This window comes from Peromyscus maniculatus, chromosome 3 (assembly GCF_049852395.1).
Source record: "Peromyscus maniculatus bairdii isolate BWxNUB_F1_BW_parent chromosome 3, HU_Pman_BW_mat_3.1, whole genome shotgun sequence".
Taxonomy (NCBI): domain Eukaryota; kingdom Metazoa; phylum Chordata; class Mammalia; order Rodentia; family Cricetidae; genus Peromyscus; species Peromyscus maniculatus.
Window position 1 is genome coordinate 139,697,652 of NC_134854.1, and position 24,871 is coordinate 139,722,522.

At 44.9% G+C, this 24,871-nt stretch overlaps 1 long non-coding RNA gene across 1 annotated transcript in view; it reads right to left on the minus strand.

Annotated features, from left to right (window-relative positions):
* LOC143272482 (uncharacterized) overlaps positions 1–24,871 on the minus strand; it is a 45,226-nt gene that overhangs the window by 12,473 nt on the left and 7,882 nt on the right. The gene's annotated exons all lie outside the window — the stretch shown is intronic.

Genomic DNA, 24,871 nt, shown 5'->3' on the forward strand with positions numbered 1-24,871 from the left:
GCCAACTGCGACCAGGAAACCAGCAATCGGAAGAGGAGGAAGAGGAACCTGCAGGGTGGACAGAACACGGCAGCCAGTAGGAGAAGAGAAATGCAAGGTGCAGATGGTGGCCGGATGGTTGTGTGGAATGTCAATAAACAAAGGCAAGATGATTTCTTCTACAACGGAACTGTGCTCCCAATGTGTTTTCATGGGACCAATGAGAAAAGTGGAGGAATTCAGAGCAGAGACCCTGTGGGTTGGGGCATCCGGGTCACTGAGAAGACCCCTGGCTCTAATGTCCCATTCATAAACTTGGCACGTTTCGGTCTTTGTACCAATCACTCACGATAATGGGGGAATCATTTGTCTTACTCCACCACAGCAGTAAACCTAGGCTGGAAATGTAAAATGTAAAAGAAAACAAACAGTTTGTTCCCTATTATCCCTAAATGCTGATGGAGAACCGAGGTAGCAAAGGCACTCTAGACTCCTACCCTGCTGATTAAGGTTTAGCAGAAGCTAATTTGCCTTGGGCAATAGACTCTCAGAGCCAGCAGAGAGGAGACCACCCACATGCTCCCTCATCACATCAGCATCCAGGGAAAGGCCAGAGCACCGCCCTTTCTTGGTACCCTTCTGTGGATGAACACCACAACACTCTGACCCAGCTCAAGCCAAAGGTCTTATATCACATCTACCTCTTACATACCAGTTTCTCAGGAAAAACTAAGCTTGGGAGATGGAAATCATCCCATGCAAACACAGACTCTGATAGTCATGGGGACTTTGCACATTACTGGCCATTGTGGTTTTCTTTGTGTGTAGCTGAATGCCACCACCTAATTTTTTGCTCTGGGGCCCACTTGGAAGAAGCAAGAACAGTGCAGCATGTAGGTAGTTCCTTCTAGAACTGGATTCTTAGTGGTGGTTTCATGTTGGCAATGCAACAAACTTGGATAGAGCTGCCCAAAATAGGGATTAAGATTTAAGACTCAGAGTTGGAGACTCCAGACCCCAGCAACAGATACTGAGTCTTCTCTCAGTATGTAGGACCCTCTGTACTGGGGGTCAATTCCTTAGGAATTTGATGGGTGGGGATAGACGAATTTCCTTCTGATTTCAGCCATCTCTTTATCAACTAGCACCAAGTTTGGATGCCCTGTTCAGAGAGAAGGAGGCAGTATTAATTTTTCTCCTCCTCGGACTTGGCTTCCCACATGCATCTGAGCCCCTGTCAATGGCCCAGTGTTCTTTCCCACCAGTACACAGTCACTCCTTCAGGTCAGAAAACAACCAAGATGCCAGGGTCACAGGTCTCTTCCTCAGTCACCCTTTTAGTGTTTTACCCCATGGAAATGGACTCTAGAACACCCAGAACCCAGCACTACCACTCCAAGTTGGGAGACATTTGAAAGCATCCCTCAAACCTCAGTGCTCTCAGGACTGGGAGAGACGCCCACCTCTTCTTTATGTCCTCCTTAATTTGCTCTGCAACCCGTGCATTTCTTCTCTTTTGTCACCCATCACAGGGACTGAGATTGTTTCCTCTGCATTAGGGTGTTTTGTTCACTGGGATGCATTCGAGATTTGTTATAGAAATACTGCTTCTGGGTGCTGAAGAGATGGCTCACTGGTCAAGAGTGATGGCTGCTCTTCCAGAAGACCTGAGTTTGGTTCCCCGAACACACACACACATAGCATACACACAGAGAGAGACACAGACATAAACACACACACACACACACACACACACACACACACACACACACACACACACACACACACACACACACACACCTCCAGGCTTCCTAGGATCTGGGGCTTTCTTTCATGGTGTCTTTTTTGACACATTAGTCTATTCCTACTGATTTGTTACTGTTCTTTGTAGCTCATGTGACCTTTTTCACCAACTCCTTTTTATGAAGATGGTCTCCACAACTTGCCTGGAGTAAGGATGGATGCATCTGGGCAGCAGAGGGACAGTGGCCTTTGTACCTACTTTTACTTGCCCTGTTTCTGCATTATTCTGTGTTATGCTCTTTACATTGACTATAATTGAATTCTCTTATTAACTTAACCTGAATGATTTAATACATGAATAAGTATAATTTGTATTTTTGTTCTTAATTCTATTACCTGGGTGCATGCTTTCCACTTTGGTATGCTTTTACTATTTCCTTCCGTCTTTTCTTAGGAACACTGCCTTTGTTTTTATTTTCTCCAGTGGTTTGGAAGCATATATCCGGTTTCAAACTAACTTCTGGTTCCCTTTATGGTTTTCCAAAGCCTATAATTTTCTTTGTTTTTTTTCCCTAATTGCCAAAGTCAAGAACATTTAATCACTTTATACTCTGCTGTTAAAGAGGAATTTTCATATGTGTATGCCAGGATGATGGCTCATCTCTTCACTTATGTTTGTGTGCTTATTTTTACGAAGTTATGGTTTAAATGCCATGTTCTGTCAAATTTAATATTTTTTTAATTTTAAACAAACTTAATTTTTTTTAAATCCATAATCCAGCTCTGAATGTGTAACAAGCAAAATCTGAAGTGTGGGCCTTGTGTGTTATGGTTTCCCCACATACATATGCTCGACTTTGGCTAGTCCTGACACCCATTATTCGAAAAGGAACAAGGATTTTAGGTAATCTAGTCTGTCTCCTATGAAGTAAAGGTCTTTCCCTAGAAAAGGTCACAAACCCCTGAATTCTTTTTTCTTCTAAAAATTAACATCTTTAATTTTTTTATTTTATTGTATCTGCATATGTGTGTATATGTGTGCATATGTGCATGTGTGTGTGCGTGTGTGCATGCATGTGTGTGTGTGTGTATGTGTGTGGTTATGTGCACATGTCTGTTGGTACCAGCAAAGGCTAGAAGAGAGCATCAGATCCACAGGAGCTAGAGTTATAGGGGGTTGTAAGCAGCTCAAGGTGGGTGCTGGGATCCAAACTCAGGACCTCTGCAAGAGTAGCAAGTACTCAGAACTGCTGAACCATCAACCCAGCCAGTTTACATTTGTTTTTTGACTCTTTGAGACAGGGTGTCACTGTGTAGTTCTGACTGGCTTTGAACTAGCTGCTCTCCCGCTTCTGTCTCTAAAGGTGAGGTTGCATGTAGATGTTACCACACTCAGCCCAGTTCATTTACAAGCTCCTTTTTTCTGTCAGGAGCGCTTTCTTCCCTGCTGGGGCTTTTCTCTGCGCATTTCTCTTAGCTGAGCTTACATCGGGCCCATTAGTCAGGAGCTGAACTTTCCATTCTTGATATCTATTACATCTCCTCTCTCTCGTTCTCTGTTCATTCACTCTACTCCCTTAGCCTGGCTAGTTTCAACTCTGGCTCTCTGCTGCTCCTCTTGGCAGCTCTCTTCTGAACTGTTTATAGTGTAGCTTTTTATTCTGTAACAGAGACTTGAACATTCCTACATTTCTTCTAATCACCATCCAGTCATTTATAAATTCTCGGCCTACCTCAGTCTCTTTCGTGATTCATGGTCTTCATGATTCTCATGTTTTATTCTAAGCACAGAAGTTATATATAGCAACGTTTTCTTCTGCTGGGCATGGTACATCGTTTTCCCATTATCTTAGGATAATTGCTTCTTTTAGTCCCAGGACCTTCTTGTTGTCTAGCTAAAGTCACCAGAGAACAACAACAACAAAGGTCTCCATATCTCCTCACTGGTCATGAAAACCGTGATAGAGCCAAGTACGCCAGCGGGTAGGAAGAGCTTCGTTTGCTTTTGTCCCCTGCAAGATTGAAGCTTAAGGTCACATTGTGGTATGCTGGCTACAGCTCAAGTTCTAACCCGTGTCTCTTTTGCTCTTTTGTTACTGAGTTGATCGCAACAGTTCCCTTCTGAAATCACCAGGTTGGCTGAATTTAAAGAGGAAAATGTGTCCCTGGCCAGGTGGACGGTCACCACTCTTCTGTTCTTCTTTGCTGGACATCCTTCATGCATAATGCCAGTCCCAGAGGGAGAAAGCTATGGCTCCTGCCTGCTTCCATCACCTCTCCTGTTGAGTTTCTCTTGCAGTAACTCATGAAACAAACACTTAACCCATGTAACAGTGTCCCTAGTAATGTGCGGTAAGAGGGAAGTTCCATTTGAGTCGCTAGGGCCGGGGAGAGATTGTATATTGCCAGGAACATCATGATTCCCTTTTGGGTTCTCAGTATCTTTAATGCAAGAGTCTAGTAACAAATTTGTAAGAAAGTGCAAGGACAATTTCATTAGAATTTGAGAGAAAAGGCACAGGGCAGACAAACTTTAAATTTCTGCAGTTTCCAGGTGTAGCAAGATAGAAGACAAAAGAAGAGCAGGAGGAGGAGGAAGAGGAGGAGGAGGAGGAGAGAAATCCATGCTTTTTGAGTTAGGGCCCAAGAAAGCCAGCATGTTCAGCAATAGGGGTCAGCAAGCCTCTTGCTGTGGGTGTGTGCATCCAGGAAGCTACAGAGGAGGGAGTCAGGTCCCCTGGAGCTGGAGTTACAGGTGGTTGTGAGCCGCCCGACATGGGTGCTGTAAGTGAACTCCGGTCCTCGGCAAGAGCAGTGCAGGCTCCTAACCATTGAGCCACCTCTCCAATCCCACGCTTAGGCTTTTGGTCATTATCCAAAAGTAAAACATAGAAAGTAGAAAAAGTCCCACTTTTCAAAGTGGGCAGGCTTAACGGTGCTGTGAGGAGGGAGGCTCCCTAAGGGGCTGCACTGAGGGGGGGCCTTCTGTGAAGGACAAGGCCACTGTCTTATTAAAGGAAATTATTCTTCCCAGCTTTTAGTACAGCTTTAGGTGACTCAGTCTTCCCAAGGAGTGGTCTCTCGGCCAGGTAATCAACATCTCAGCTGGATTAACTACTAAAAGATGAGATGATAGCACGCAATATTCTAATATTTGGATCAGGTCATAATGTCATGTCTCTTTCTATGTCCAGAGACCTAAGGTGGGACAATTTTGATGTTTTCCTCTCCAGTGTTACCAAAGAAATGACAGATGGGGTCCAAAGCTGCTGATGAGAGAGTGGTCCATCCTCAGTGCCCTCTAAGGCTGCTAATGTATGCATGACTACTTATCATTAGGGAAGATATGAGCGTCTACAAAGACACATCATCTTACTGGGCTGGTGGTCACACATCTGGTGAACCCCTGGGTTCTAAGTTAGGGTGAAAGGCAAAAGTCTCTTTTCTTCCCTCCTCAGCTTCATGTTGCTTCAGAGCTTTAGATTAGAGCTAGAGATAAATCACATGTGAAAGGTCCGCAGCTGGGACAAATGAGCAGCCCCCTACCCCCACCTCACCCCTCCACCCCCCACCTCACCCCTCCACCTCCCACTTCCAGTGCTGCAGGCTCCGCACCCTCTATTTGCTGGGAATTCCAGGAGGAGATTTATGTAAGCATTGGTAGCAAGTTTCATTCACAGCCTGGCGTCTCCTATTGTGCACACTTTATCTTCTTATATGATGTGTAAACTACATCAAAGACTTCACTGAATGATATATGGTACACATGAACAAAACTGTTGAAGCTCAACATGGAAGTTTCAGAAAACTAAAACTCTAGTACTTGATCGAGGCAGAAAAAGTTTCCCAAAACACTTCACCCTATCAGATCAGTGCAATGGAGGTTCTGATTAAGTTCCCTTCACGTTTTCATTCGGGTAGATGAACTAGGCATGGCTCTCCCTAAGCTAACCAATGCACCAGCTTACCTGAGCCTATTTCCTCCAAGGTGTTTTTTGAGGAGATACAGAATATAACGATACCTGTCACCTCACACATTTAGGATCACTCAGCAGACTGCAGGTAGAGGTCGTAATGCTGAGTTCCTGGTTCTCACAGCAGTGTTGATTTATGGAGAAGTAGGAAGAGCGTCTTGCTGGAAATGCCGATTGCAAACGCCAAGCAGATTTCTGTGGGACTGTCACAGGCCTGGTGCCTCATACAGGGATGTGTTTCAGCTGCTCCACAAGGAGGACACTCCATGTTCGTGAGCCTGTTCACTGGCAGAGACCTGTCTCTGGCCCACATTGTCCCTTTCTCAAGAAGCCCCTGCCAGGTGTGGTAGATGGCTGTTCTCGGAAGACACCGCGCGGACATCAAAGGAAGTCTGCAGTTGCAACCGCTAGCGTTTTAAAAAGAAAACGCTGGAACCAAAATGGCCTTTCCCAGCTTTCACTTTGGAATTTACCAAAGCCAGACCCAAGAAATGTGATGACATCCTAAAAGCCTGTGATTAATTCATGCTGGTCCCCAAGTCTTGCCCCTCGGTGCCACATGGTGAAGCAGTTACCACCACCTGGTTTTCCTCTCCAGCCAGACAGTACTTCTAAGAATTCCAGTCATCGCTGGAGTGGAGATAGGCCTGAGTGCTCCAGCGCCTTCTATATGGTTATGCAAATCTCTTTAATCCACACCCCCCACGGCTCCCTTGCATAAACAATCGTGCATACCCATAGATTATTTACACATGTAATTGACGGCCTTTCCCCTAGACAAATTGTTCGATTGGGGGCTTCCCACCCCCTCTCCTAATGTTTTTGCACTCGTAGGAGTCTGAGGTGGCAGGAAACGGCAGCTCCCTGGAGAGGTAGTGGTGATAAATGAGGCCATGTAAGGATATTTACATACAGGAAACAATACGCACAACGGAGTGATCTTTTAAATCACTGGTGCTGGTGTGGTTTTTTTTTTTTGTTGTTGTTGTTGTTTTGTTTTGTTTTGTTTTTCTTTTTGCCAAACCAGTTTGTTTTTGTTTTTGTTTTTTTAATGTAGATTCTTTTTGTTTAAAAAGAACCAGGATTTATGAGCAAAGTTTATTGAAATTGTTTAGAGTGTATATAGAGATATAACCAAAAATGAGATTTTTCTATCGGAAAGCCTCACCCAGACTAGAATGCCATGGGACTTTAGTGAGTACCCGAAAGTAAGAAAGTGCTGGTCTGTGGCAGAGTAACAAGAGAGTCTAAAAAACCGCAGAGGAGTACTGGCTGGCCTTGCTCCAGTGGAGTGATTAGTGCTTCTCACATTGAGCATTTCCAAGTGGCCTTGTATGGCCGTGGTAGTCTATAAGAGAAGACAGGCCTGAGTAGACAAGTGTCTGCTAATGATCTCACCCTCTCACAGCTAAGACTGGGCCTGAATGCTCAGAGCCTGAGAAAAATGCTGCGCAGTACGGAACCTTGATGCCTCTGCCTGACCCTGGTCTCCCTCTGTCACGGCGAGACCACCCCTGCCCCAAGTCCACAGCAGACTTCAAGTTTTCCCAGAATGACTCTGGGTCTACTCCATGCCAGTGAGTACCACTGTTCTTGGAATTTTAGAGCAGAGATAGATCCAGGCTTCTGGCACCAGGACTCAGCTGTGCCGATTCTGGTGAGGAGAAAGGCATTGTTATGTTCCAAGTTTAGGGTCACTCCAACTGGAGCAAGGGACATCTGGCCCTGAGTTCATTCTTCTTAATGTAGGAGTATTAATATACTCACTTGATATTAGCCTTCATCTGAGCTCAACTGCAGAATATGCTAAAATTGGTGAGCCATGGGCCTTCATCATATTTAAGTTCTGATGTAACATGCTTACCTATTTCAGTAGAGCACAACAGAATTATTTAGTGACTCCCACCCCAAAATCAAGGGAAATCACCTTCAGTAAGATGGCAGTCTACAAAATATCAATGAACATTTCTTAACTATAAGAAACAAGTATTTTGAAAATAAAATACTAAAAGACAATCATTTAGAGTTTTCAGAGCAATAAAAAAATGTCTAGGATAAACTAAAATTTGAAAGATAAAAGGTCTATGTGAGGAATATGTTAAACTTCTGAGAGACATAAAGGAGACCTGATACATGGAAATCACTCCTCATCTGCACTCTCAAGATTGACTTTTTTCTGTAACTCTCTCTGAAGTCCATTTGGAATCATTAGTGTGTATATTCAGTCAAGAAATGTCATAGGGAAGAAAAGATAGCTGGAAGGTCAAGTCATGTTAGATACAAAATGTCATTTAAAGCTGTGGTAACTAAAGATTTTTCTTTAAAGCAGGAGTTGGCAGTTAGAAATAGAGTCCAGAACCAAATCCATTTTAGGATGTAGTGTATCGGAAAGGCAGAATTTAGACTCAGCACACAAACAGATTATTACGTGAATGATAAGGAGGGTGCACAGTCACCACAGAAAACAAAGCCAGGCTCTTACCTCTTCCTCTATGTTCAAATAAAGCCCATTAATCAAAGATACAAATGTTTTACAAAGGGAACTGCAAACGGATTAGATGAAGGAGGTGAAGTAAGCACAATCTTTTATTGAGAATGTCTTTTAAACAGAAACAGGGGGTACAGCCAACAAAGAAAAAACAGATGGACAAGATAATAAATTTGACAACAAAAAATAGAATCAAAATAAAAAAGATCCAACAGAGAAAACCCAAAGGTTATAAAAGATACAAAGAAGAATAAAATCTTAATACATATAAAACTCTGCAAATCAGTAAAAATCAAAAGGGGCAGAACAAAAAGTTCCAAAAGGAAATGAGAAGTTTACAGTAATAGAAATGTGAGTTGAATAAAATTTAAAAAGTTCACCATTCCTCTATAATTAGGTATACACAAATTAAAGTACTATTTTTCATTGTTTTCCAAATTAAATTTTGATTCCATGCAACTGGGATCATATGCAGAAACTTAGCTGATCTAATCAAAGGTCAATATGCTTTTAATTAATTAAATTGTAATTGTTAAGAAGTTCTCAGTCTCTGATCTACAGACATGAATTTACATGTGCATGAGTCCTAAGAATAATTTTATTGACTCTGGCTTCGTTAACAATCCGAAAACTAGTAGTCAGTCTATCAGTTGAAGATGCCTTAGAGAAATTCCAGTATGATCCCATGGTGAAATACAGCACAGCCACAAAGGTGAGCACATAGACAGGCATGCTTGCTGTGGTATGAGGTCTGAGTCTTCCACAACATTTCAAAAGCTGCAAGTTCAAGTCTAGGTGTGGCAAGGCAGCAGAATGGGAAACCTCTAAGAGTTGGAGCCCAGCTCACAGAAGGGGCTAACTTGGTTTTTGAGAGATAGTTATATCCCCATAAAAGCCTGGCCCTAATCCTCCAGCTTCCCTGTGTGCCATACCTCTCCCCCTTTTGCCTGTCCTCCACCAGGATGCCATGTGCCATATGGTAACGTACCAAGATGACTCTTACCAAAGGCTAAACAAATGGGCCATCTCACCTTGGACTTCCAGCTTTCCAAACTTGTGAACTAAAAAAACCTCTTTCCCCCAGTATAATGTGTTCATTCTTGAGTGTTTTACTGTAACAATAGAAAACAGACTAATAAAATATCATAATAAAGAAGATATTGAAGAATAATTGTAAGATAAAGAGCAAGTACAAAATACAGAGTGCCTCCAACTGCATAAACAGATGACTATACTTGGCTTTATGTGCTTAAAACATTTTTGAAAGAATGTGTAAGAAACTTCAGAGTAGCTGCTGTGAGTAACAAGCCTTAAAGAGATGGAGACTTGGAAGGAAGAGGGGGTGTTCTTCTGTCCTCTGTGCATATTTGAATTGTCATCATACTGCTATTGTCTCAGTTGAAAAAGTGATTTTCAAAATAAAATTATAAGGCGAGCAAGCTGGTCAAGCAGGTAAAGCATTCACCACACAAGCCAGGTGACCAAAGTTCAATCCCCAGAATCCATGTAAAAGTAGAAGAGAAGTGACCCCATAAAACTGTCCTGTGACTTCTACATACCATGACATTCACACCATGACATGCAAGCGTGGGAGTGCGCGCACACATGCACACACACACACACACACACACACACACACACCTTGCACACAAATAAATAAATATTATAGAAAAGGGTTCATATTTCTAAAGTCTTTTTCTCCTCAAATTAAAATAAAAAACATCAGTTTACACAGTAAACTTTCTAAAAAGTAGGTAATATTCTGATCACTTTTGTAATAGTTTTTAAAATGCTAAAAAGTGTGTGCTCTTAAGTATGGATTTAACCGCTCTTGGACATGGAGTCAACGTTCTATTTTGTTGGAGTAGTTAGGTTTGCCAACACACTAATAACCTGAGTCGCTCTGCCTCCCCAGAGCTGCAGCAACAGTCTGCAGGGCCACGGGCTGCTCTTTGACATGAAATGAGGGGTTCTGAATGAGCGTTTCTTGTCACCCGGGAGAGCTGCTGCTTTCTGCATGAGGTCAGTGCACAGAGCTAATGGACTGAGCAGCCCATGCACTTCCTCTGGTTTCATAGCAACCAAGAAACACAGGTCAATGATCCTGACACACCTCGCACTGGCACGTTGTGTCGCCTTTGGTCCCTTGGATGACTCTCCTCCTTTTGGCCATGTGTCCTCCAGCAGCGATGCTCTTCCGGCCCCCACCACAGCCCTGTCACCTCATTTTAACCAGGTGTCCAATGCATTCTTTTCAGGCTGCACAGCCATAGCTGCTCCCTGGGCTCTCCATAGAAGGAGCAGTCTAGCTACCCTGCCTCTACTGAATTGCTACACTGTGCTGAGAGACCCGTCTCTCCCAGGTCTCAAGTATATGGAGAAATGCCCCAGTGACTTCTGGGTAGGTAGGAGACTGCCACTCCCTGTTCTCTATGCTCATTGGTGTGTGTGTGTGTGTGTGTGTGTGTGTGTGTGTGTGTGTGTGTGTGTGTATGTGTGTGCAGTATATGTCACTCACTGACTGCCATCACTAATCCTTTGTATTTCTTCCTCTTAAATTCCATCTTTGGTTCATTCATCCATTGATTACGGAGCACACCTGCATTGTTTCCCTACTCTCCCTCATCACCCAGCCCCTCCTCTGCTAGTTGACCTTGTCACTATCCATCACTTCCCTTACTTTAGTACTTATGTGAGCTACACATTGATCTCCATGATGCCATCTCCTCAAGATCTATTCTGTAGTGCCAGTTAGAATGTCTTTACCTTGCAATGCCCTACTTTGGGCATTTGAATTCTGTCAGGTCCCAAAGAAACCCTGAGACAAAGTATTAATTGAGGTGCCTATTAGCATACTGAAGCACACCCCGGCCTCCATGATCACTCAGTACTTGTGGTACTCTCTGTTCTTCTCACTGCTCTCCACTACCCACTGTGGTAAACTCTCCAGCCCCGGGGCTTTGTTTCCTCCTCAGAAGCCTCTCTTCTTCTATAACCCTGCCATTCTGGACACACCTCTCTTGGTCCACTTGCCTCCCTCTCTCTTCTCTCCCTCCGCCTCCTTCCAGATGTCTCTGACTGAACTGTCCCTGATAGCTACAATAAACTCCTCCTCAGCCATAACTTCAAGTGGTTATGGCCTCATGTTCATTCAAATAGAGTAACTTTTAAAATTTCCAGAAAGAATTGGAAATGACAAACAGTGATACAGCAAGTTTTGAAATGTACCAAATATAAAAGCCAAAAAATAGATTTAATATTATCTCAAAAGGACAAGTAACATTTATAGACTGTTTTTTAGTAAAACAATGGTAATAGAAAACATGGAATTATGTTTTCAGTATAATGGAATATCGTGATTGCCAACTAGAATTCAATATCCAACAAAAATATGTTTTAGAATATGACTAGGTTGTTTGCATTTCCTCTCTACCAAATATAGATCAGCAATGTACACAGCTGAGCAAGTGTATGTGGAGCAGGATGTCAGCCCTTCCGGCACATGCCCAGGAGCAGCGTAGCTGGATCATATGGTAGATCTGGTTTTGGCCTTTTAAAAAATTCACCACCCTGATCTCTATAAAGGCTGCATCCATTTGCAATCCCACCAACATTGAGCAAGGATTCCACTTTCCCCTCATCCTTGCTAGCATTTGTTGTCATTTTCTTGATAACTGATGAGTGGTAAAGATTAGTAGTTTTCTTTTAAATAATATCTTCCCAAGATGAAGTGTTGTGGAAACGAGACTGGAAGCCAAGAACTCCACTGGCCTTAGTCTTAGAGTTGGTGTGGACTCATGGCAGAGAGTTCAGCATCTCAGCGGTGGATGTTAAGAGAACTGTGGAGTTTGGCGCATTTACAGTTGGGAAAAGTAGAACTCTGAAGGTTCATAATCATTGAGTATCCTTGCAAAAGACCTTAAGATGTGTGGGATCCAACTAGAGTCGAAGGGGGTGGGAGATGGCGGTATATCCACAACATATTCTCAAACCACTGGGGACCCTTGTGCCTCTTTCCCTCCATGTCAACAGTCTTCATGGTTTATTTCAGATATTATTTAAATGTAATTTTTTGTGCTTCTTAGTATATGCTAATCGAACAAAATAATAGATTTCATTGAAACATTTTCAAACATTTATATCATGGACTTTGATCATCTTGTCCTCTCTCATCTCCCTCCCCTGACCTCCTCCTCTCTTTCCAAATCCTCTCCCTTTTCCTGGATCTATGTTTTCTTCGTTAATCCAAATTTTACATGTGAGCAAAAACATGTGTTACTTGTTTTTCCAAGACTGGATCATTTGGCTTTACATTACGATTTGTTCCATCAATTCCCCTACAAATATGGCTGAGTAGTAACTCCACTGTGTATGGATTTGCTCCCAAAATTTATATTTTTTGCATGAAAAATACCTCTTGATTATTTTATCTGCACAGAAGTTCAGGTGGCAAAATATCCCTTTCTTCCCTTGAAAAGTGTATTATTCTAGGCATATTCTTTTTAAGTTTTAAAAAAAATTTTGAAATTAAAATATAATTACATTATTTTCCTTTTTCCATCCTAAATATTCCTAAGTATATAAATACATCTGCTCAGTCCTTATCATATTCATCTACTTCTAACTTAGATTTTTTGAGAATTTCATCTATCATTTTCATTTTTCATTTATATCATTTTTACCACACCACCTCCAACTCCTTCAGTACCTTCCTTTTAAATCCATAACTTCTATAACTGTTATTGTTTTACACACACACACACACATGCACACGCACACACACGCATGCACACGCGCGCACGCACACACACACACACACACACACACACACACACACACACTTATTGAGCCCACTTAGTGTTCCTCTCCTGTATGTGTGTTTAGGGATGACCACTTGATTGGATGACCTGTGGGGAAACTTTCCCTGGAGAAGCCCGATTCTCTATCTCTTACCAGTCAATGGTTGCCTATAGCTCTGGATCTAGGAATGGGGTCTTGTAAAATTTCCCCTATATGTATTGATATGTCAACAGGTGACGCCATCATGCAGGTCCTGTTTAGAGAAGAGTATGGTTGAGATTTCATGGGTGCAGCATCCCACATCCCTGCCGGGTCTACAAGACACTTTCAACCACAGCTATCCTCTTCTTTTCCCGTGTATAACTTGGTTTCATGATGTCCCCTGAACCTTAGGTGTGAGAATTGTGTTGGAGATGCACCGAGGGGAGCTGGACCCCACAATCATTGTCTGCCTTTCCACCAGTTGTGGATCTCGGCAGTCACCTCTCTCTGTAGCTGTAAAAAGAAGCCTCTTTGAGGGGCCGTGAAGACTGCACTTAGCTGCAGGTGCAAGGATAAGTATCGAGAATACAGTTAGGAATTATATTGGGTGAGAAAATGGCAGCAGGAGGTTCTCCTCTCAAGGCTATGACCTCCAGCCATGGGTAGTTGGCTAGGTTTACAGTACCAGGCATGAATCTGTTGAGTTGGGCTTCAGTCCAATCAGACGGTTGCTGATTACCCCAAGATAAAAGTGTCGCTGTTGTGCCTTTATGGCTCTCTTACGGGCCTCGTCACTGTTGCTGTTCATAGACTTATCGCTAGGTAGGACTCTGAGAACCGCTTTGATTGCTTGGTCGCTTACATGACTCCTTTGAATACTATGAGAGCTGGTCCTCAGTCACAACTTCCAGGTCAGCTTGAGCTCTGTTCCTCCAAACCCTGTGGCACACAGCAATAGGGTCTTACCTTCCAATTCTGGGAAGCCACCGAGGCTACGACAATAGCCTGGTTTGTTTGGGGGAGTGTCTGGAACCCTTCCGAACCAACTACTCAGAGGGAGTTTCCCATGCCTGGCACTGTGGTTTTTGTTAGACAATCTATGGCTCTTGGAGGGGACCTTATATCACTCCTGCACTGCATAAGTGTGTGGGTGTGTGTGTGCATGCGTGTGTGAGTGTGTGTGTGTGTGTGTGTGTGTGTGTGTGTGTGTGTTATTTTTAAGTAATCCTATAAAATAATGTTTCCCTATGGATTTTTCAAACATCCTTAGAGTTATCCCCCTCCTTCCACTCCCTCTGTATTACCCTCCCTTGTCCTCTCCCCTGCCACCACAGCACCTGTGTCCTAATGTCCTCCTCTCTAGAACGCCTTCTCCTGCCTCCCCAAATAGTCCCTTTCTACTTTCCTGGATTTTGTGAGTTTTTTTTTTTTCAGGTTATATACTACAATCTAAAGCTTGGAGCTAGAATCAACAAAAGGGAACGTGTGGCATTGTTTGTCTTTCTGGCTCTGGGTTACCTTCCTAGGTGTAATATTTTCCAGTTATACCTATTTACCTGCAAATTTCATGATTTTCATCTTTTTTTACAGCCAGACAGAATTCTAACATGTATATGTACCACGTGTTTATTACCCATTCCTCAGCTGAAGGACATTTAGTGAGCCCCCTCTTCCAAGACCATGCATCTACCCCAAAATGGCCTGAACCCAGCGACAGGTTGAAATGTGGCATAAAAGCCTAAGCCCTGGCATAGTGCCAGACAACTCTGACGTGCCATTCCAGTCCAGAACTCCCTGTGGGGTGCACGTGAACACCACCTGCCTGCACATTGGACTCCCTGAACTCAGGAGGTTCTGGTGATTTATGATGCATGGAGCAAGAGCTGGAAAGGGCCTGCCAGTAGGTGGATCTTAAAATCTACTTTACTTTCAGCACGTGGTCTAAACATGAGAAAGAAGATGCTATCCATGAAATGATAGTGTCTACATGATTCTTTTCATTATGTTAGATCAAGCATTTCTGCTCCAGACCCCAAGGATGTGTATAACGGAGTATCTGGCACCACACGGGTGTTTACTGCAGTTGGAAGACATCTCTGCCACCAAATTGACTCCTTCTGCCTTCATTCCGCCATTTTCTGTCTGGACCCAGTACAGCTTCTCAGCCTTCCATCCTGGAGAATGGCCTTTGGTGGATCACTCAGCGCTAGCTGGAAACTGAGGAAGTGGGGCTGCGCACAGGGTGAGAGCAGACCCAGAGGCAGAGTCTCTGGGGACATTTGTACAGAGCAACCTGCTCACTCTCTGGTGGTGATGGCCCAGGGATGCTCTGGTCTCCCATCTCCCATCGCCTGCCTCATCTGGTCCAGTATCAAGTGGTGCAATGTCCTTGACCATTTTCCTTTCGGAGTCCTGGTGCTTTTAATCATGAGCAGCGAAAATATGCCAACCAAACCTTGGGCACATTTGCTGCAAACATTTCCTCACGTTGTTATATGTTTTTATTTATGTTTATGGTAAATTTTTGAGTTTCAGTTTTTACCAAACTCAAGTCAGCTCCCCCAGGACATCTTCCCTAACCCCACCCAAGCTCAGATTCCTCCCTCTCTGTAGCACGGGGCCTGAGCCAGAGTTCAGGTCCTTAGTGGGACAGGAGGTTGTCTTGTCACAAGGTCTCCAGCTTGGGGCAAGGCAGCCTTGCAACCCTTCACCTTCTCCAAGGTCTCCCCTAACTCCTCTAGGGGTCACCAGGGTGACCAGATGATCACCAGGGTCTCCAGAGAGGAAGCCTTCTGAGAAATCACTTTCCCCCGAAGCATGACAAGCGCATGCTCACACTGGAACTGATTCATACTCTTCACCTAGACTGCTTGTGCTCTTTGACTGGTTCATGTGCCTCTTCATGCCATATGGAATATATATACATTTGGATGCTTTGAAGTATCATCTTGGATGATTCTCTAGTAAATGGTCTCCAACTCATTTGTTTTCCAATTCATTTATTTACGGTTTTTAACATTTGTCCTGCCATCGGATTGTGTCCCCAGCAGAGAAGTATATGCACTCGGATTGCTTTTTGCTGGCCAAGCTGTCTGTGCAAAGACACATTAAAACATGCTGGGCCCAGGAGGGGCTGGGGCCTTGGCCAGGAGCCCCTCATGGTAGGGCAAACAGGTCCTGAGGAAAACCAGTGGGCTCAGGCAGCCTGACTTTAGTGAGATGGCGTGCATCATTCAGGAGCCATGACAGAACATCTATGGGGAGTCCCAGCTCCTCTGAGGGTAGGCATGTAACAGGGTATAGGAACAGGCTCCCCAGGATAACAGGCAGGTGGGGGCTCCAAAGAGACCTCCTGTCAAGATACACCCTTATATCCATTATGGTGGTTACTAAAGGGGAGGGTGGGCATGACAAAAATAACAAATGTCTAGGAGAATGGGGAGAAGCCAGAGCCCTTAAGATTTGCTGATGGAAGTGTAAAATGAAGCATCCATTGTAGGTGACAGTGTGGAAGCTCCACAAAAATTAAGCAGAGTCACCATACTGTACCACCCAGCAGTTGCACTAGATTTGCCCCAAGTAGTTAAGAGCGTCCACTCTGGGTCCCCTTTGATACCGGTATTTATAGTAGCATTGTTTACAACAGCCAAAAGGTGAGACCAACCCAAGTGCCCATAACCTATGAAGGGTTAAGCCAAAGGTGGTTCATAAATGCAGTGCTACAGTGGCTTATTCTCAAAAACGAAAGGAATCCTGATACGTACTTCAACAAGCACTGATCTCAAAGTGTCTATCAGCCCCCTGCTATTCTGTAGCTGAAGTAGTCAAATCCACTGAGACGGGGTAGAACAGTTGACTCCAGGGAGCAGGCCAGGAGCAAAACTGGTTAGGTTGCCTGCACAACATCATGCATGTATTTAACCTAAATGGATTGTACACTTTAAATGGATACCAACAAAAGAAGGAGCTAAGAGAAAACTATGTCCCCAAAGGACCCAAAAGACTCCTCCCTGGAAGAGAAGGGACCACTGCAAAATCAAGCCACCTGGACTGAAGGTATGGTGCAGCACAGCACAGTCAGCTAGGTACTAATGCACACAGGAAGCTGCTGGGCACCCTTAAAACTCTGGGGGTGCGTGCTCCCATTGAGTGCCCTTCTGTAAGGGAAGCATCAAAGTACAAGAAGACGCACCATGAAATCTATCCCAGCAAACCAAACTACCCTAAAGTCATCTCTCATAGTCCCAAAGGCCAGAAGGAAGGCAGTGGCATCCACCAAAGGAATCCACATACCTAACCAGCAGCCAGAAAGCAAAGCCCTTAGCCTCTACTGAAGGAAGTACATGAAAGAGAGGGGTGTGGAGCAGGTCAGAAAGGAGCGACCAGCTTATGAAGAATCCAAGCACAGTAGGTCTCCCAATGGCCCCGAAGATGTACATCCAGATTTTAAACCCCGTTAGTATAAGAGCATGTTTTCTCACACAACACAATAGACTTTACAAGCGGCTGGTTGTCCTGGACTGCATAAGTGGGACTGGCAGTGTCCCCATGAGTGGGAAGAAGATGCCTTGGAAAGGAAGAAAGAGATCTGAAGGTAAGACACCTGCTGGCACCTGGAAGTAGAAGAAAGGCCATGCCATAAGGATGCAGGGGGCCTCGGGAGCTGGAGAGAGTTCATGTCCCCTAAACCTTGTGAAGAAGCTACTCTCCCTTCCAACACCTTGACCTCAGCCCAATGAGCTCTGTTTGGTCCTCTGACCTATTAAACTGGGAGATAATTGTGTTAAGCCACCATGTCTGGCTTTGTTAAAGCACACATAGAGAAAAATACACATATTCAATTATTTGCAAGTTTATCCCTTCATCAGGCTGGAAAGGACACAGAGCAAGCATCCCATCACCCCTCTCCCTACATATCCCCACATGTGGGTTTCCACAGGCCCCAGCACTGGAGAAATCGCTAAGTGGTCCAACATGCATGAGTAGCATCATCTGCTCAGAATCCTACAGTGGGGGCCGCTGTCGGGACACGGCCGCTGCTGAGCCACGGTGATTGCTTTGTGGGGTCTGCTTGGGTTTAGGGCAGCTTCCCTAACTCTCAGAGTCCCTACTGGGCTGCTAGCATGACCTCTGGCACACCAAGTCTCCCTTCTCCATCCGGATGTTCAGACTCCTAAACAGCAGCAGCTTCCCCAAGCTGGAAACAGACAGTTCTATTTCAGGCCAATTGGATATATTCTATTGTTCAAGAGAAGAGGAAGTAGGCTCTACCCCACCAGGAGTCTGGATGATGGGTGGCTACATTCTATTGTTCAAGAGACGAAGAGGCAGACCCCGTCTCACCATGAGTCTGGATGGCAATTGTCCACTGTGCACTGCAGGTGATTTCTGACATGCCCGCTAAGTGACAGCTCAGGGGGAAACACCTCCTCAGAAGCTCATAAATTTCAGCTGGAGGAACAAGTGAGTTGACTAGATTCCGGTACAAACTGAAGTTAGGGAGTGGGAAGGCATAGAGCCTCCGAGTCTCTTCATGAGCTGGCCATTCCACCCAGTGTGGGAATGCCACTGCAAGAATCGAAAGCCAGCCTCTAATACAAATGCTATGCAGCCGGGAGCCAGCTCCCCCATTCTCAGGATGAAGGTTTGAGCTCCCTGTAGAATATTATGGAAGCACTTGGGGGCTAAAACCACGAGAAACTAAAGGTCTCAGAGGGGCCATTTCTTCCTTCAGAGGCAGCCCATACTTTCCTGAGACTGATAGGAATTTAATTTCCATCCTATTGCTTTCCTGTTACCTGGGAAGCAGAATGTGGCAAATTCATCGACCCAAATGTATTCATTTGGTGACGTCTTTAATGACTGAGCCAAAGTTTCCCACAGTACAGTATGGTGAGGGTACAGAGTGTTACAGAGCTTGCTCCCGTTGCAAGCAAACCTCCTGTATGTCTAGTGGTGAAATTCAGGTAGAAAAACTCCCCATAGCCATCCTGTTACCTCTCTTGCCTCTGAGAGCTGAAGGCTTGTGTCTTAGCCACATCTGCTTGGCACAGTTCGTAAGAATGAGTATGAGAATGCTAAGGCTAGTGTAAACATTGCCCGTGAAATCATCTTGATGTCCAGGCCCTTCTCCCAGAACCTGACATCTATCCAGAGAAAGGCTGTTGGTCCAGGGCAGACGCTGGACCTGAGCAGCATCCAAGGAGCTCAGACACCCTAACCAGATACCATAATGCTCAGGGCTTTGAGTCATCTGACCCTCTGCGTAGAAGGCCACATGGGGTCAGTTGGCCAGGGGCCTACCAGGAAGCCCAGGCCCAAGAGAGAAGATAACTTTGAGATTCCGGTGCACCCACCAACCAGACTTTCTTGGGATCTCTCATGTGCCCTTCTGCTGCCCTGGACTGATGTGAACTGATGTGAACTGTCTCCCCCACTAACCATCTGGACACACCATCCTCACTATGGGTAACTTTGGGTTCATATAGTATTCATGAGAAAGGTGCTTCAGTTCCTACTAACCCTAAGGTCCTCCTCTGGGGGACATCACCACTGCAGCCTCCAGTGATCAATTCAGAAAGAAACAGGCCTGAGTAATAGTAATTTTCCCTGAGTTTCGAATGCAAACCAGGTATTCTAGATCCAACATGTTCCTCTGTCCTCCCCTGTGAACACAGTCCTTATTATAAGGATTGCTGTGGTGGCAGTGACCTAACAGGCCAGAGTGGTCCTGCTATCACTAACCTATCCAAATAGGATGGACATTATATTCAAAGAAATGGCACTGGCTCAGTCACCAGAAGTTCAGAGTTCAAATCCCAAACCTCCCTTTCTGAGTTCTGTTTTCTTATCTACAAAGTGGATCAGCACGATTTTGATGGATCCTATCAGTGATGCTGGGAAGAGCCATGAGATAACAAAAATGGACCCTTACTTTTAAAAAATGACTATTATGGCTTTTATTGAAATAACTATATTTTACCAACATAACAGAAGTTCCAGTAGGGGGATCACACTGCAAAAATAATAATTTTACTGCATTACCACGTGATGAGAGAGCCAAGATGGAATCTTTTCCCACAGTGGCTTCCTGGGAGTCTAAAGCAGGTAAGGACTCTAAAGAGAGTGATGTCCATGTGCTACAGGCAACAGAAAACTTACGCTGTAATACAGCTTCTCTGGTGACTCGGGGGAAATGGTTTATACCCCTGATTTAGTTAGCCAGTTTCTCTGCAGGTAAGGTGGGCCACCCACATCATCAGCTTTCCCTTTAAAACACAATGCTGCTAAGGATGTAGCTTGGTAATAGAGCATTTGCCAAGCATGTGTAAGGCCCTGGGTTCCATCCTCAGCACTGCAATTAATAAAAGTAGGAATTAAAATGCTGGCTATAACACAAAAGTCAAATGAAAATAAATACGGCATTACCATATGACCTAGAAATCCCACCTCTGGATATGTACCCAAAATAATTGAAAGCAGGGACTAGAGTAAACATTTGTAGACTTGTGTTCATTGCAGCATTATTCACATAGCCAAAAGGTGGAAAGAGCCACGTGTCCACTGACAGAAATAAACAAATGTGGTAATGCATCTATTAAGTATTACAAAGCAAAGAATTGTGAAACATTGTCCCAATGTGGATGAACCATGAGGACAGATACTTCAAGCCTGCACCTCTGAGGGGTTCCTAACAGAGTCAAGTTCCAGGGGAGACAAGGCTGGTGGTTATTGGGACCAAAGGGGAAGTTCAGAGACCGACACTGAGCCTTAGTGTAGAGATGGGCGTTGGCCATGACTGCTCAATGCTTAGGATGCTGTTCATGTTGTCTCATTCTTATTTTACAGAAGAAGTCAGCATTGGAAGACTCTGGAAGGTGCAAAGTCTCCCATAACCTCTTTAGGACCTTGGGAGAAAAGATGGCACAGTGGAACACAGGACTTTCTTTGCCCACACCACTCCTCCCCCCCCACTCCCCGCACCTGGTGTAAGTCAGCCAATGCACCAGAGCAGCAGCCTGCATCCACCAACAGGTGCAGACCAAATGTCCGCAGCCCACTCTTGATTCCTCCGTGTAAGTCAGCCAATGCACCGGGAAAAGGCGTGCTACTGGAACAAAGAGGCTTTATGACAGTAACTATTCTGACTGGGACAGGCATCGGTGGGACACCCCACTGCTGAGCCTCAAGCCTGGCTGGCAGCTGGGCAGCTGCTCCAGGCCTGTACATCAGAACCCGCCTCACCTCCCAGACTCTGGTGGATCTCTGGTCAACTCTGACACTTATTTTTTGCAGATGTATAATTCAAACCCCCACCCATGTTATCGTGGTGACAATCTCCACATGATTGTCTTCTAAGGACACTGATCCCACTGGCTTAGAGCAGGACTAGGGACACCTGCAGTAACCTATTTCAAAAGGCCATATGGTGAGGTACTGACAGGCTGGGACTTCAACAGATATCAGGTAGGGAAGACACAATTCAACCCCTAATGCATGCTACTGTCAATCTCTTATTTTTGATATTGTACTACAGTTATTTAAAAAAAAAAAAAAGTCGCCCTGGAGAGGGAGGCCAAAAAAGGGACATGGAATTCTGTATTTTATTTTTACAACTTCCCAGAAGTCTGTAACTGAATCAAAATAAAAGATTTTGTTTTGTTTGATGAACAGAGATCAAGTGAGATTCCACCCACTCTGCATCTCCACAGACACTTTTTATTTAACATTTCCAATTTTTATAGAAAATATTTTCTCCCATATTTTTCCTGTGGTTTGCTGAATAGACCACATACTTTTAAGCTAGCTAGTCAGCAGCTCTGAGACTTCGGTCAGACTTCTCTTATTGCAATCCTTCCAAGAATTTCAAATAAATCACCAACCCTCCTACACAACGATAACAATTTCCCAACCCTACAGACAGCAGAAGCATCTATAATTCTAAAACTGTGCACTCCTCTCTGGCCTCGGGTTACCATGGTTTGGACATCTGGTGACATTTTTCTTGGTCTTCGCTAGGGATGACTGAAGATCATTCTGGGGTTTGTGGTCCCTTTATGCTCCAATGAATGACTTGAAGCAACAGGACACAAAGGCATAGGAGCAGAGTCCCCTGGAGGCAGGTCAGGAAGGTCCAAGCCTGCTGCTTCCTACTGGCTCTCTGAGGTGTGTAGTCACAGGAACAACTCTAAGAGGTTAAGTGGCTAGCAAGGCCCGGGGTCTTCAGCATCCTGGTGACTTGATGCTCAGGGAGAGGAAGGAAGATGAACCCAGGACCAGGCCAATCAGCAGGTACCAAAATGCAGGTACACAGAACTTAGTCCTGGTGTCCCTAAAGAACTCAGTGGGATAAATACAGGCAGAGCAACTCACATTTCAAAATGCTAGGTGACTCCAGACTCCTCATCACATAGAAATGATAAATGTCTAAGGGCATGGGAATGCTAATTATCCTGATTTCATTGTTACACATTGTAAACACTTAGTGAACTTTTGCACTGGACACCATAAATATTTATACATATTATCTAAGCATTAAAAATATTAATTAGGCTACACATGATTATGTGTAGTGAAACCTGTTATCTCAGCACTCAAAAGTCTTGAGCAGAAGGGCCATGAGTTCGAGGCCATCCTGAGTTACAGAGTGAGACAGTTTCAAGCTGACTCAAATCTTTTAAAATAGAAAAGTCATGGTGAGGCCCAGAGCAAGAGGAAATCCTAAGGCCCGTGATAAAAGCCTGGCCAGAGGGTGTGGGGGGCAAGTTGGAGAATTGTTCTAGTTTCCTATTGCTGTGTTGCAAATGACCATGAACTCCGCAGACTACAACATCTTTATCATCCCAGCTTCTCGAAGGTGAGAAGTCTTGGCAAAGGGAGTCTGAAGCATCTCAGGAGGCTAAAGTCAAGGTGGGGGTCAGCATGCATCCCCTTCAGGTGCTCCATCGCCTTCAACGCTCAGTAGTGCCTGGCAGAATTCAATTTCCTTGCAACTAGAGGATGGGGTCCAAGTTTTTTTTTTTCTTTGCTGGGCATTTTTCAGGGTTATTTTTTGCAGCTCGGGGCCATTTAATTCCTTGCAGAACCAAGCCATGGGCAGGAAAGTTCACTTCCTCAAGGCCATCTGACGCTTCCTTTCATGTCTGGAATCTCTGACTTCAAAAGGGACCACATGATTTTAAGGATCAGATAATGTCCCTTTTCACTGTCTCAAAGTCAACTAGGGAGGCTCCGTGCATGGGCCGAGTTTCTCACCTCTGATATGAGGGCCTTGAAGAAACACCACCATATTCAGAGTACTGGCCACCCCTACAAGAAGGGACTCTTTGGACAGGTCCATCTGGGAGTAAGAAGAGTGCAGACATGGAGCCAGGGCTGGACACATTCTCCACTGGACCAAAGGTCTGGTTGAAGTACTGGGGGCCCCAGGACAGGTGGCACTGAGGTAGACTATGGGCAATACCAGAACCCCCAGCACTCGGGGTGCCAGAGCACAAGAGGATCCTCAGAAGTCATTAAATTGTCCAGGCTATGCCCGCCCCTTAATAAGTCACCAAACACCCCCAGAAAAACCATGACTTTAGTACATCACGTAGGAGAAGGGTCCATTTTCAGGAGTGGCCACATTTTGTGCTCTTCAGTGAACCTGCACTTGTGGGAAGCATTCATATTCTCTGTTCTTGGCTAGAAGATGGCTCCTAATGTCCTAGGAGCCTGTCAGAACTGGCCAGGCTCTGGTGCCTGCCAGCCAAAGCCTCCAGATGACAGGACAGAGTGGTTTCCTGAAGACCCAGATCCAAGAACTAATGGAGACAGGCATGGGAGTTCAGTAAAGGCCAAAGCTCCCTGTGAAGGAATGCTCCTATTCTCAGGGGCTAGGGAGCCATCTTTTCCCAACTTCCATGTGTGCTCGTTAAGCTTCCCAGGAGTCTGTTAACAGGAAGATGCCATGGCAGAGACATAGGTGCTGGCTGGGCAGAAGTCAGCAAGATTCGTGGACTGTGAGAGATTATGGTCTCCCTAGATCCTGACTTCTCATTTTTAAAACAAAGACAGTAAGCAACACATTCGTGACATCAGGAACCACCAAACCATCACACGGTGTCAGGAATGACCACTGCCACTTACAGCCTTTGACCACATGGTTAGTAAGTGGCAGCTCCCATGCCTGGAGATGAGCAGAGATGCCTTACCTGAGACAGATTGCCATACTGTTCTCCCACCACACCTGTGACTCAGCAGAAAGTGGGGGGACATTGTTTTTCTACATCCCTGCGCCCAGACCTAGAAGGCTGCAAATACAACCTGCAGCTTCTGAGATCTGCCCATGAAATCGCCCTCCAGGCCCTGCTCCCCTCACTCGTGATGTGGGTTACTGGAAGCACAGTACCTCCCAGGCAGAAATGGAGAGGGACGGAGCTAGGAAGCAAGTTCTAAGCTGCATGGGTCGGGGACAGGAAAAGAACCCCACAGGCAGGGCCCTGCAGGCCATTGCCCCTTGTCACCTCTGGATCCTCAGGAAGACATGCTGACCTAAAATGCACTTGCCTAGATAAGGCCACCACTGTGACCACACCCACAGGGGTCTGCAAAGGTGGTGAACAGGGCTGCCTCCAGCATCTGTGGTTAGATGGTTGAGAGCTAGAGGTGGGCAGATGATATAGGAAATGCAGGAAGGAAGGTGAGCATGGCTTATGGTTGCTACATGAGCGCTTATTTCTCAGTGTGCTACCAAATACATCAAAGTTCCAAGGAGAGCCATTCACTAACAGTAACCAAAGAGGATTTCCAGTATGGGCTGCTCAGGCTGCTACAAGAAACATCCCAGACTAGCGGGCTCCAACAGTGGAAGTCAGGCAGGAATCTCAGCTCCAGTGCCGACAGAGTTAGGCCTTTCTGAGTCCCC